At 36.9% G+C, this 11,995-nt stretch overlaps 1 long non-coding RNA gene across 1 annotated transcript; it reads right to left on the bottom strand.

Moving 5' to 3' along the window:
* Positions 1–4: 4 nt before the first annotated feature.
* On the bottom strand, positions 5–11,097 carry LOC136834259 (uncharacterized). Its single transcript, XR_010851704.1, has 3 exons — positions 10,940–11,097; positions 6,632–6,901; positions 5–672 (listed from the first exon to the last, which is right to left on the bottom strand). It is a non-coding gene; the product is annotated as an uncharacterized lncRNA (long non-coding RNA).
* Positions 11,098–11,995: the final 898 nt, after the last annotated feature.

Below are 11,995 nucleotides of genomic sequence, written 5' to 3'. Positions count from 1 at the left end.
CACATCCTAGTATTTCTTTATTGCCCAGAACAATCTGAACGTCAGAAAATTTACATTTTCAGTGGTAGTGCATTCATTTCCACTCGCCCATCACAAATTCTGAATCAGCCTGTTTATATACTTCGAGGACGCTGCCCTTCCTTAACAGTTTCTCCACCCTGTCAGTTAAGAAGCTTGGAGAACACATTTTCTGCTAGAATAACCCCGTGAAGCAGCAGTGTCGTATAGTCTATCAAAACTCGTCTTCTCACCATCAATGGACAAGTCAGCAAATACTGGCCCCCTCTCTCTGTTCGAAGTCTGAAGATACCAGTGCCTTAACGTTATTTTCTCTCAAAACTTCGCATCCGTACCATATGACGAAGTTGGTCCACTCTCTCTGCTAGAAGTCTGAAGATACCAGTGCCTTACGTTATTTTCTCTCGAAACTCCGCATCCGTACCATATGACGTAGTTGGTCCAAAACGCTCAAGAAGCGCATTTAAGAACTATTTTCTTTGTTGTAAATAAGCCTAGCAGCAGGCTTAACGATGTTCTGAATTCCATTTTCACGGGCTCTCTCTGGAGAGCGAGGGCCATTCATTTAGTACACCAGCCAGCAGCATCATTTGGAATTTCATTTTAAAAAGTCCGCCCATAGGCCCTCACTCGCTCGGCAGATATGCTCCAGACCTAAAAAAAAGAAAATTCGTGTCAAAAAGGTAAATATCTTATCACTGGTAACAATGGCAGTAATTTTATTCCTAAATAGCTATTAGCCAAGAGCTTATCAGCATAATTGAAGACTACATGCAAGTTAACCTTTAGGGGGCTCACGTCTGCAGCCGAGTGAAAAAATCTACTTTTTATACGCAAGTAAAATTGAAAAACTTCCTGTTTTCTTTAGCTTTCAAAGCAAAATTATAAAAACTTTAATCATCATCCTAATCAAGGTAATATAAAATGAGAAAATGGTTTAGGAGTTTCTAATATATAAAAAGACATTTGAGCTCTGTATGACTTTTATATATAAATCTTAAAACTAGATTAGTCAAAATATTCCAAACCACTTATTGGATCAGCATTCTCGAAATAATCACCTGTACATATACAGATTTATAAAATATTCCAAACCAATTATTGGATCAGCATTCTCGAAATTGTGGTATCAGAAATAACACTTTAAATGCATGCATCTACAGTAAGTCGGTCTGAGTTCTTAATTTGAACATTTTACCATGACAAACTGAAGCATTACAAAAATTATATGCATATCATGATTAAGTATGAAGAGTGCCCTTCCTCCAACCAATTAAAAACAACTGAATATACTGAATTCAGTAAGACAAAGAATAGGGGCAAGGGAAAAAAACTATGGGGAAAAATAAGCATCAAATGGGGATGATAATGTGCTTGGGAAACCAAATAAAAGTCAAAGCCGATAACTAAGGGAAACTTAAATGACAAAGACCCAATGAGCGAGCTGGTCAACACTAAACAAAACTACTTGTCAGTGTCACAGGAAGAAATCGCTTCAGTGCTCGAGTCTTTGCAAGAAGGGTACAGTACCTCGCAAGGACCTCCCTATTTTCAGTACAACTTTCACTCTTTCCCAATCCATAGGATACGTAAATAATCTGGTGGCAAAAAAATTTTTGAGACGAAAACTCGTCTCTGCCCATTCATTTCAACTCGTTATCTTTTAGCTCCGAAGATATAAGACTGTGTCAAGTGTAAACTTGTGATGAGAAACTTCAAAAGCCACAGGGAGAGGCATCTAAACGCCTACTTTTCCCAAAGAAAAAGGGGAAAGAACTGAATGAACTTGACACCTTAGGAAGCTATACACCAATCTACGCATTGCATGCCAACCATACTCAAAGTAACTAGTGAGTATTTAGGAATGAAAAACTCCTAACACTTACGAGCACACCATCTTAGGAGAAACGCAGGTCTTACAGAAAGTCACAGAAAAAGGACTTAACTTGTAAAACTCAAAAGAAGGGGACCTTAATTCATCGATAGATGGTGTATCAACTTCCTACTTTTTTCATACAAGTGTTCATAGCACGTCAACCAACGCAATACCCAAGCAAAGCAGTTTTCGAGCCCTTGAGTGAAAAGGGGCCAAAAGTCTTAAAAAAATTACCCAAGCTTAAATTCACAGATCAAGAGGAAGTTTGCCTCTACCTCGAGTCCTCAACCCTCGACGTTACGGCCTTTGCGTTTGTCTCACTATTTCGATAGCTTGGGTCTTTTGGATTTTATTCCAAAAATAAATGGAATGACTTAAAACTTTAGACGGAATGCTCAAATGCTAGCTTGCTAATGAGTATATTGACCACTTTTTATCATGTAAATGAGTTCAAAATAATTAATATAATTTATATGCTAGTTCAGGATTTTTTGGAAATAAACATTAAAAAAAGCAATTAGAATTATTAAAATTAAAGAAAAGTATATTAGACCTTTCTTTTGACTTTTCCTTCCATTCAAGCAATCCATTTAACAGAAACGTCCAAATGATTTAAGGCTTCTCTCAAAGCTCATGAATTAAATGTGCTCTTATTCAACGCCATCATCTTGGACTCAAAATAACATCGAACTTTATTCAACAAAGCAAATAATTTGTGTAATGACGAGAGCAGCCTGCGGGTGTGACAAGTCGATGATATGGAGTGGCGATCTCCCCGCTAAGTGTGTGACCTCGGCGGCCATTTTGCAACTCCCGGTCCAGCTCAGTGGTATTCTTTGTTCTTCCTCCCTCTCACATTTATAAAAACGTGATTACAGTTAAGTTAATCATTACTATATATTTTGAAACATCAGAGGTCTGTTGTAGCGGAAGTAAAGAACATTGCTTTCTAATTTGTGTTCATCTCAAATATTGAAAAGGATCTTGTGATCAAACCACTAAGAAAAGGATAGCAAAGTAATTTTTTAATAAGGCTTTGGGACGATACTTGGAGAGATTTGTTAATGGAATACCGTAAGTATTCTTACTAATTTGGAATAACACTTCTTCAGAATGGGGGAAAAACAAAAATAGCTGTCAAATTAATATGATGAAGCCTAGCGCTGACATGATCAAGATTCCTTTCCTTGTCACCATCCTTATAGGGTAATTTTCCTTGGCATGACGAGTTGATAACTTTTAGCTAATAAAATTGAATCATTTATTAGAAATTTCGGTTGTAATCAGATTTAGATTTATATGTAATACCTTACAGTTATTTGGTATTACCTATCTGAGACACGAATACAAATTAAGCTAAGATTTGTTACACGTGAAAAGTTACTTTATTAAGAGTAATAGTTTTCAAATGTTGGTTAAGTCTTCCAGATATACGCACGCAATAACTAGTTTGAAAGAAGGGACTTGTTGCCACCACCAAAGTAGTAACCTACACACCTACTTACTACAAAGCCTTTTTAATAACGAACAAGATTTTTACTTTATATTATGTGGCATAAATAATATTGATGTTGCGATTTCAAAACTGAAGACGCCATTGCACCCATGTGGAACAATAATATGCTGAGAATATGAGAGGTTTACACAAAGCGTATCTGAGGTAACAAGACATTTTTCCGCCTGGCAAAAAATTATGGGTATATATTACATTTAAGCTTTGCCTATCTGTGAAATGTTCTGTTATTGCAAAATTTTATTTTTTCTCCTGAAGGATATGATTAACAATGGACCACCAAAGAGAGAGAGAGAGAGAGAGAGAGAGAGAGAGAGAGAGAGAGAGAGAGAGAGAGAGAGAGAGAGAGAGAGACCCGAAGGCTGCACTCATCAATACACACAAATTGTTTTGATGAATAAAGTTCGATGTTATTTTGAGTCCAGGATGAAGGCGGTGAATTAAGGCCACATTTAATTCATGAGCTTTGAGAATTCATTGGACATTTATAGCCAAAACACCTGCCAAAACTTGTTAAAAGCTGTTAAGATAGGTGCAGCTGGAGAGGGCTCAATAAAAGTAACCCCGATGACTTGTGGAAAGATGATTGACACCAGTGCTACCGGACATCTTGAGCAGGCGGCCATGCCAAAGTTTTTGTTTTATGACCTTTAACAAGTGGTTCTTAAAGACATGAATTCAGATCTTGCAATCCACAAGGACTTAACTATCAGATCTTGCAATCCACAAGGACTTAACTAGAAGCCTCTTTGGAGTTAGGCCGATGCCGACTCCCAAACATTAAAAATTTAGAAAAAGCAACAAATGTCAACACTATCATTTAGTGTCACCTCGAGCTTACATGGTCAGGATAACGTTTCAGTGATGGTCGTTAAGAGGACCAACGAACAATTTAACGTGCCATTAAAAGCCCAGTAAATTGCAGTCCACAAGGTCTCAGCACTACCATAAAAAAGTACGGGCGGTAGGAGGAGATTCACAATTATAAAATATTGGCAGACTTCAATGCTTGATTGCATAAAAGCTGGACATCAGCCAATACCTCGTTTATGCCATTCTGAGAGAAAATATTCAGACAAGAAATATCCTTTAAACATTCTCTAAAAACAGCAGCTGAACGTACAAGTTCTGGCATCGGAACCTACTGTACAGTTCAATAGTTGAATAGGACAGTAAGTCAAAGGGTACTGACGGAGCCATGATTTTGTAAAAAATAGCAAGTTACAAAATGGGATACTAAGATTACACTAATTAAAACCACCTTGGCCTGCCGATTGACAAATATGGTAAAATTATCCTGTTATTAGTAAAGTAAATATAAAACCGCAAGGGCACAAGTCCAATGAGATTACCAATTTGGTTGCCATGTTTCGGAAAGAACTAGACCAACCATTCGTCTCTCTTAAATTACCCAACTAGGCTGGCAGCTACCACTGCGGATGATTAAGAATCCTACGGTATAATTTGCTTATGGATACTATGGCTTTAAGCTCAAGATTTCAAAGCAATTAATTTCTGCTCAAAGTTGGCATGTAGTTAAAATTCAATATGAGCATTATCAGTTATCTCTAGCGTGTTGGTAATACAGTACAAATAACCTTAGATATGAGGTTCCTACAAACCCAACTAGGCCTTTTTTAAAAGTGCCTGTCTCAAATTGTAGGAATATTTATGAATTCTTAACACAGCCATATTTGTGCGACTAGCTTTTAGCTTACGCTTAGATCAGCTTTTGTGTACCTTTAAAAGGTAATTAGGTATATCCAGTGAAATCTTAATTACACAAGCAGTTATGTTAACTCCCATTTCGTGCTGGCAATGCAGGACATTTAAACGCCTTACTAATATCAAGTTAAGGGGGATACCTCACTTCTAGTAGCTGGGCAAGTTTAAGTATCGAATTTTAGATTCACAGTAGCTATTGGCTTATGCTAATTCTAGGCCTTATTAGTCACTTTTATACCTGGTCCGGGTTTCAGGGAGCAACGGAGATTTTGGATATTCCTTTCCTACTTTCACTACAGTATCAAAATATACACAAGGAAAAGCCATTAAAACCAAGAAATATTTTGCCTTTAAGCCCCGAAAATGGTACTGCAACACCAATACCATTTATTTGCGCCATCAGTTTTAGTAAACACCGGCACTATATACTTTTCAATTGTTTAAACCCTCCTGCACCAACGGGTTCCATGGCAAACTAAAAATATTCAGTCAAACTGGTTTCTCATTTCATTTAAAAGCAATTTGTTTCAAAACCAAATTTAATACTGCCACGACTAAGCTTAAACCCAGCGTCTGCTACGAAAACTGATTTACGACTGCAAATGTTTTACTTCCTACTGCAATAGCCGCATTTTCATTGAGATTTTGCTAAATAGTTATTGGGTCGTGGTTACTTTGCTATATCAACAAATCTGATACGAAAGCAAATATTTTACTTCCTACTGCAAAAGCCGCAGATTTCATTATTTCGAGATTTTGCTAAATGGTTATACGGGTCGTGGTTACTTTGCTCTATCAACAAATCTTATACGAATGCAAATACTTTACTTCCTACTGCAATAGCTGCATTTTCATAATTGAGAGATTTTAAAATAATTATTGTCGTGGTTACTTTGCTAATCAACAAATCTGATACGAATGCAAATCGTTTACTTCCTACCGCAATAGCCAGATTTTAATAATTTCGAGATTTTGCTAAATTGTTACGGTCGTGGTTACTTTGCTTTATCAACAGATTTGATTTTAACTACAACTGGTTTGATTTCCTGTTAAGCTTTATATGGACTCAGGGCTATTAACATCTAGCCATTCCTTTTGCTATTTATATGGACTCATCAGCTATTAACATCTAGCCATTCCTTTTGCTCTTCATTCAGCAATTTGAAGATAGAATTATGAATTACAAATTACATTTAAAAGGATTCAGAGGAAAACAATGCTCTCCGACAATATAATTTATTACACACCAAGAACAGTTTCACGTCTGATACATTCTAATGCATCACGTCTAATGTACCATGTTTAATAGCAATGTTTCCAAGAAATCCGAAACCAAAAACTATACCCAGGCATCAACCACATTTGTGAAAGTTTGCACACCTATCGTGACAACCTTTTGTTAATTGCTTAACGCTTGAGAAAGGATTGCCTAGATGTTAAATCTTAAAACAATTTCACTAATCGAACAAATTAGACAATTCAACCTTAGGAATTCTTACTTTTATGAAAATCGGTGCACTACTGGAGAAAAAAACCAAAGTTCCATGAGGTGCACAGATCCTGGATAGATCTTCGTTGAAAAGAATCTTCAAATTCTTGGTAAAAGAGTGATGCTCCAACAATTCAACAGTGGAAGCTTTAGATTAACAGTCGTGGATGCTGGGGTTAACTTGGCACTTTAAATCTGCTCCCTTCTGTTATCTCCGGTTAACTGAAGATTGTCGCTTGTTACCTGCCCTGACAACTGGGGACAGTCCAACACACCGGTCCTGTAAGTCAAAAGAACACGTTTAGTACCTTAAGCCACTTTCATTTTCACATACATTTGTAAGTGCTTAGAAATTGTTTAAAGTATTGATCTGAAAGAGTGCCTAAATACTATCTTTAAACCAGTTTCAACCTAGAAATGCAGGCTAAATAGCTTCCATAGCCCATCATTTGCAAATACCACAAATCGATAGCTTACTTTTTACCTCTAAGCCAGTAACGGAAATTAAAGCACAATTTGCAAGTTAAAGTTACACCAATGACTTACCAGCGCAACTACAACCTATTTGTTAATTCCAACCAGTTTCAGATTTCAAAGTCATTCCACACACTTAAAACGGTAGAACTATATAGTAGCTCCGCGCAGTTGACGGCGCTATAACTACTTTTTCTACAGTTTTTTGGTTGCTAATTATGAATTTACCTTTCATTTTTGGCGCTCGAGCCTAATTAACCTGTAATTAACCCCTGAAGCCCATCCAACAAGGGGTTTCTATACGCGATCTTCACAAGACTTCTGTTTCGAACTGTTCATATCCCGTCCAGCAAGTGCAATAACTTAACATATAGGTACCCAACCCCTCCCCAAGGGCCAGTACTAAACACGGCAAAGGGACATGCCATTTGGCCGACAGCAAACAGATGCACCGCCAGTATCAGAACCCCTAAAAGTGTAGAAAAAACCAGTTGAAAAGGTAAAAACAGGCGCGGAGCTAATTTATAGAATCACCCTTAAAACTATCAACCTTTCACTTTCGCTATGAACCAAATGCATTTTCACTATTTAAACTGAAAACGGTAAGAAAACTTGCATTATAACTTGGGAAATTTGGTTCAATCTAAATTTCTGCATTTATACACCTTTACTAAACATCTGTCTCTCGATAACCAATTTCAAAGTTTCTGATCCATCACCTGGCTATTGGTCTTAAGCAATGTCTAATTTTACTGCAACATCGTACCCAGAACAATGTTTCACTGGTTTTTGAAACTAAAATCAACATTTAAAGAATTTAGGCTGCTGTAAATCCTGAAGACTGGCAAGCTATTACCAATTTGAGATTCAGAAATACCTTAATGGGAGAGAATTCTTAAGATTTGCGCATCACAAAGAAATTTGAAAAAAGTCCTGAGAGCTAGTTTTGGCAGAACCTCTAAAAATGTGTCACTGGCAAGTCAACTGAAACTAACCTGTGCACTATTTACCTAATATTAACGAACTGGGGTACTTTAGCAACTTTATAATCCCCTAGCCACGACATTGCATTTTCACCTAGGGAAGTAAACAAAACTAATAAAACTGTACTGCATGTTCTTTGAAGTATATTTGTGTTCTCACTACGTTTAGCAAAAGACTAAGCATTGAATTTTCAAACCACAATGTTATTGAACCTAAGTGAAAACTGTCTGGTGCCACAACTATAATTGAAAATTGCCCAAAAAAATGTCTATGGACTGCAGAAAACACCTTCACCAACGTCCACACCCTCAAATGAGATATAAACATGGTAATTCTAAGTCAGCTGTCAGCGGTGCGCTAGCCTATGGCAATTGACTTTTCCTGGTTTATCTTGCCTGCTGAACATTTGAAAAAATATTTTGGCTCCGGCTGTAACTTAAATGTAATTGACCCTTGAAAACTGCACGTCTGTACCAGTGGGTCGCACAGAGCTCAAGGGTAAATTACAGTTCAGCAGCAGCCGACCAGCAAAATATTACCTCAAACTCTTTTAAAGCGAGTAAAATAGAAAAACGTCAATTGCCATAGTCTATCTCCACTGCACACTATTCAAAGCTTTTGTAAATAGGAAACAAAACATTACCCATTTCCGCTTTCAACTTGGGTGGCCTCTAAGTGGCCGTGACAGAATGGCACTGCGCGCCTTATCTGCACTAAGATTACTGGCAAGCTCTTATGTTCTGGCGAGAGGTAATATTCTTGTTCAGCAAGTAAAATAAAGGTAAAATAAGCCAGTTTGCAGCTTTCTAAGAAAACCGGCAGCTCAATTGGTGAACCAGTCTCTTAGAGAATCAGTATTTAAATGGTATTTTAGAGGACATTGCCAACAAAATAGGTTTTTCAGAAGAGGATGCTTTGAATGATTTTGATTGGTGAACCGAAATGATATATTATACACATGATCGTCAGAATATTGGCTTTCTCCATAATACAGCAAAACTCCGATTACAGTTTTGCTCGCATTAGCTATGGAGAGGGGTACAAGTCGTAATTTGATTAATTATGTATACAGTATATCATTTGCCGGGGAAGGATAAGTATTCATTTGCGATGAAATAAACCCTCAAAATCATTCAAATCACTAATACAAACAGTAAAAACCTTATTTTATGTTGAAAGCAATTAATGTCCATAAGTAAAATAATAATTCTAGTAATGCATGAAGTGCCTTTTACCGCTATCCATTAGCCCTTTTACGTTTTTTTTTTTTCCCAAATGACATAACAGGAAATACAACAATAAGGTACCCAAACCTTTTCCCTAGTTATTTACCTGACCCAAAACCTGAATTCTCAATGGTTTTCCCTTACTGTTAGCTGTTCTCAAAAGGGTTTTACTCCACCCAAAACCCCAATTTCCAACGGGTCCCCTTAACAGTCTGCTATAGTTCTAAGGTAATTTACAGCTTACATTTGACCAAAATATTTTCAACTTGTTCAGGTAAAGTTCTATAAAAACGTCAACTGCCATAACCAAGCTCACCACGGACAGCTGGCTTAGACCTACCATAAACAAAATACAGGCTTAGCTTAAATATTTTTTATTCAGTAAGTTGACTGAAAGTTTAATAAGCCAGCACAGTTGACCTAGGTATGAAATGGGCGCTCAGGATGGTAATATTGGCATCTACCAAAGCTGTTTGTCAGCTGTACTGCAAAATGTAAAGGTAAAAGTCACTTTAAAAAGTCCCATTAGCATCTTAAAGCTTTACGCATCACTAATCCGTATATTAAAACATTTTAAAAAGAATGGTTATACATACGACTGCCCGACAATGTTCACAAGAATGTAAGCTTACTGGAAAATAGTCATAGCAAAAGTTCTTACATACTATATATATAGTCCTAATTTAATCTTGCAATGTCCTACCTTTATGGATTAATTTCACCCAGAAAAATTTGCTGTTCCTGAACATGAACTTCAAAAATATACAACAATACCCATTTTCACTAACTCAGTTCCCCTACAATCATGAAAACCTAACTAAACCAGGCATTAGCGTACAGTTACTCCAGTTAGGTTTCACAAATGTGAAAAATTAAATTCATTGCACCTATAAAAATAACCATCGATACTAAAATGGAGATCTAAAATGGAGATTTGTAAGACTGGTGAATAGCTCATGCACCATGGTTCGTGCTGTAGTACCTGAATGACAGGTCCCAAATACTCCAGCACATTCGAGATTTATGAAGATCGAGAACGAGCTAGGATTTAAATACTTGACAAGGAATCCTAACGCCTAAAACAGAAGGCAGTGAACTAGCCTATCACAAAGCTATAGGATATGGGAATGACTTAGCTGCAAGTTGTATGCACTTTCCCTCTTCGGTATTATCCAACATTTTCGAAATATTACGAAGTTGTGCCGCTGAACACTCGCATATTCATTCATTAAAAAATAACATTTAAAAACCCTTACACCTGCGTTGGTTTTATCGAGCCTTGTGCCATGCTACGAAATCTTTCAAGAAATTCAGAATTTAAAACTTGAATACACTGGCATTGAAGTTGCAAATTACATTCACCACAACTAAAATATTGTATTGAGCACAGAACATTCATCACCCAAATCCCTTTGGTGTTAAAAATCGAAGCTTTCATGCTAAAGTGAGTGTCATACTGGACTTTCCAGAAAGCTTAAGAATCCTAAAAATCTGCAGCCCAAAGTTAATAAATGCAAGTGCTTTGAACAATATCCAACTAAAGCCTTACAACACCAAATCTGGACACTTAACACAACCGTTTGACTTCAATAAAAAAAAAAAAAAATTCGCTATGACTAAGTAGTTCCACCAACCTTGAACAAACAACGTCAATCACTCCTTCTATCCGTACACGGTGACAGCTGCAGCAAAACTGATCAGGAACTCACAGTCATTTCGAAGTTGGTTCTTAGAGCCGGTTCTCCGGCAGGTTTCAGCCAATCACAAGCGTCCGTGCAACTTTTCTCTCACTGAGAGAAAGAAAACGAGTCCTGACCAGCTGTTTGGCAAGGAGTCTCGGCTAACGCTGTGTAACTCCAAGTAGGCGTTGCGCCACAGAGCAACAGCGACATCTGTTGGGGACTTTTCTAACTTTGAAAGCTAAAGAGTTGAAAATTTGCCGACAACAAAGCTTAAATCAATAAAGTAATCATTAACGTTATAAATATCTTAACAATGAGAGGTTTTAGATAGAGAAAATCTTTTTTATCGTCATTTTAGCCACACTGAACCGTAATTTACATTCATTTACGTTTACTGGATAAAATTCTGGGTTTCCAATATTCACACCGTTTACACGACTGCGAGTAATTAATTGAAAGGCAATTCTGGTGTTGAGAAATGTTCACTTTTTATCATTACAGAATTCATTATATTCATTCTTGTGCTACGATTCTATTACGGTTATGATACTGATAGCACATATGATTTAGTGGCCACATATACCGATCATTTCCTTCCTTGAACAAAAGCTAAGTTTCTCACAAGGATAATACAATTCAAAAATAACGTTCAGGTAGCGGTTTTATTTTTTAACTGAATTCGGAAATCCCATCAAAAGCGGGCTGAATTATACCCAACACCCTTCGCATCACTGTTAAATACGACTGTCACCCTAATAATAATAGGCCTACCATTGGAGAAACAAGTCCACAGTTATGTATATAAGCACATATATTTAAAGATAACTGTGGATTTGTTTCTCCATTTTAAGACTCATGCTACTATGAGCATTTTTTAATGATACCATTATTGGCCCATTACCGGCAAAGTTGGCGGTGACTTTAATTTCTCCCTCTGGGTTTTCTGTCTGTGTTTTTCATTGGAATGACATTATGCAATAAGATGATTTACAAGTCATACAAAATGTA

This window comes from Macrobrachium rosenbergii, chromosome 53, assembly GCF_040412425.1.
Source record: "Macrobrachium rosenbergii isolate ZJJX-2024 chromosome 53, ASM4041242v1, whole genome shotgun sequence".
Taxonomy (NCBI): domain Eukaryota; kingdom Metazoa; phylum Arthropoda; class Malacostraca; order Decapoda; family Palaemonidae; genus Macrobrachium; species Macrobrachium rosenbergii.
This window is presented reverse-complemented; position numbering and strand designations above follow the sequence as displayed.